A 3,293-nucleotide genomic window follows, 5' to 3' on the forward strand; every position below is an offset into this window, starting at 1 on the left:
CTTTGATACACCATACTCCAATCTGCTTTCTTAATCTTACCCAGCCTCTTCTTTTGAAAGTCAGTCGTATCTTCTTCAGGTTTCACAACTGGCGTTTTCTTCAATACTGAGGCGATTTCCACATCCAATTTTGCAACTTCATGAATGTAACAAATCAACATTCTTCTCGGATGAGAAATGATTGGCTCATACTTCACTTCATCTTTCGATAAAATCAGAAACAAGGAAATCCAGTCATTCGGATTCATACAGGGTAGATCAGCAAGTGTGAAATCAAATTCAGTACGACTTGCTCCTCGGAATCCCTTGAATTTGACATTTGTGAAGTGTTCGGTTGGAAATGGAGCATAAACTTTCTCAACAACCATCTTCTTTGGGCTCCATATCTTGAAATGAGGCTGTCCATGTTTGAGATAAATGAGAAAAGCATATTGTTAACATCGTAGTCTGAAAGAGGAGCTTTCTCAATATGAGCAAAGCCTCAGAATAGGAAGGCTTTTAGAGTGAGTGGGAAGTCAAGCTGAGAGTCAGCGGTATTGTTCAGTTCAAAAGATACCGAAGGCTCCAACCAGTGAACTCTCGGATCATCGATTGGTTCCTTCTGAATTCGTTCTAAGGACCAAGGAGGAAACAATGACATCTGTGTTGCAAGAGTAACTTTCACAACTCTATCTTCTACTTACGCTGCTTCTAGTTTTTTGCGAAGTGTCAGAATATCATCAAGCTCCTTGTCTCTTTTCTTTCTTACGAGCTTTTCTCCTTCAGATAATTCTTCATCCTCTTATTCATCATCAACAATCTTTTCTTTTCCTTTGGATCCTGAAGCTTCATTAACCTTCAGATCTATTTTCGATTTTTCCTCATGATGTTCATCAGTGGGCTTCTTAACCTCAGACTTAGGTTCTTCGTTTTCATTAAATTTTTCTCCCCTTGTTTCAGAAGAACGTCACCTTTCGAAACACCTTCAATGCAGTTTAACATCGCAAAGACAGGCTTGAGCTTTTCAGATAGGTGTTGGCGAACCAAAACAGTAAGAATAGAATCCCGAGTCTCCACCAGATGATGTAGATACTGATTAATTTCCGAAATACAGCTTTTGATGAATGTTTTGTCAGTCTCCAGATCATCCGAGTGTTTAGTCGCATAATTAAGCTTGAGGTAAAGAACCTTGACCTTTTCAGTCTTCGCAGCCAACTTATCCATGATGGCATTCTCAACAGCAAGATCCTTTTGAAGCTACTTGATCTTCGAAACAATGGAAGCATTCATGTCGGAGTTGTCAGCCTTTAGTTCACCACGAACACGAGAAAGGGCTTCTCGCTCGCTTTGTAAAGTTGTGCCGAGACTCGTAATGACCTTGTTTGCTGCTTCGGTGTTCTGACCAACAGAGCTTTTGAAATCAGCCATAAACTTTGTGACTTCAACATGTAGTTTTTTGACTTTTTCGGTCGTTTCAGAAATGGTTTTCTCAGATGCCTGGATTGCCTTCGTCGAGTCTTAAAGGATTTACATTTCCTTTGGTAAGCGTCTCAACCGTAGCTCGATGAGACTTGAGCATAAACTCATAGTTTGAAGAGGCAAGAGATGACTCCAAAAGTGAAATCGAACTTGGCGTTGAGTTGTTTAAATTTCCCTGTCGTCATAGGGGCATCCTCATCATCGCATACTTGATGAACCATGAAGGGGCTAAAAAGCAAATTTTAGAAATCATCCTGATCATCCCCAAACATAAGATCTGGATCATCTTCTCAGAGAGGAGAAGTTGTTAAAGTGCTTGAACCGATAGTAACACCGAAATTATATGCCCCCGTATCTGATACGTTGACAGTAGACATCGAACTACTAAGAAAGGTTGTTGTTGTAGCCGTGGAATCTGTGTAGAAGGGAGTAGATTGAGGAACATAAATCTATGGTTGAGAAACTCCCACAAAAATCTTTGGCAGTGGAGCAATAGTTATTGGTATAGTGATGGTGAGAGGGGATGAAGTGGTGGTCGGAGATGGTGGTGGAGTATGCATCTGAAAAGAATCAGAAAATGGCATAGAAATAGTGGGTGGAGTAGATACCATCAGAATGGGAGTGGAGGTTTGAGGTTCTGAGGTCGCCATTGTGTCTTCGGTTTCATGCTGGACGGTATCATCCCTTCGGAAATCCAAAATGGTAAGGGATTCCGAATCCTCCTGGGCGACTGGAGAACGAGACTTTGGGTTGCGAGCTTGATTTTTGACTTTCTTCTTCGGAGTCTTTACCACTTCTGAAGGACCAACCTTACCCTTTCGCTTTGCACCCCGTTTTGGTTTGTTGGCTTCCTCAATTGCCTTCTGTAAATCGTCGGACATAGGGCGACGACCTGATGGAGGTAGTTTCTGATATTCATTCACTATCACATTGTCTTTAGGCACCTTCTCAAGCATCACTTCCGTAATTGATCCAACAAAAGTAACCTTGTCCGGATTCGACATCATGAATGATGATGTCTGTAGAATAGGAATCGCAGCAACCACAACATCATCCTCAAAAGGAATTTTTAAGTGTATTAAGGCTCTATAGACGATTAACGACCAAAAACGAGCTCAGGAAATTTCAGAGTTGTGATTAGATGAAGATGTGCTCTGAATGAGTTGCATTAGGAGAATCGATCCATAATCCAACTTGATGCCATTATAAAGACCAAATATAATGATATAAAAGAGCTTGCTCTCACTTTCAGAGTCGACAACCCTTTCAGAAAGACTCTTCAACATCAATGTAAATAGGTCGTTCCACATTGGAGGTAAACAAGGCTTCTTGAACTTTGACAGCAGTGAAAGATCCCCATTGTAGCCCTTTTGATAAAAAATGTGGATAATATCAATGGAGGAAATCGAATTCGGATCGACAAGCCATTCGGTGGAATGATAAGCGTAGAGAGAAAAATCACACTTGGACTTTTCCATATCTCGATAAAGTAGCATTGATAGACGTGACAGCGTAGATGTCAGCCGAAGTTGTAACTGACATGCGTGATGTTAGGAATTTGAAAAGACCCGCCTAATTTGAACTTTATCTCCAAGAAAACGTCTTGCTAAGTCAATGCTTTCGGACTAATGAGCCAATTAACCATAACTTAGTTTCTAAAGAATTATTACCAACATGGATTAGTTCCAGACACTGAAAAATCATAAAGAGTTTTGTGCAAGAGTGTGCCAAAGAAAAAGAAATAAAACAAAATATATTTTTGGGATTTAGTGATGTCAAAATATAATGACATGAAATTCAGATTGATCCCGGGCAACGATCTCTTCCTTCTAAAT

This window comes from Lactuca virosa, chromosome 5, assembly GCF_052849685.1.
Source record: "Lactuca virosa cultivar CGN04683 chromosome 5, Lactuca_virosa_CGN04683_v6, whole genome shotgun sequence".
Classification (NCBI taxonomy): domain Eukaryota; kingdom Viridiplantae; phylum Streptophyta; class Magnoliopsida; order Asterales; family Asteraceae; genus Lactuca; species Lactuca virosa.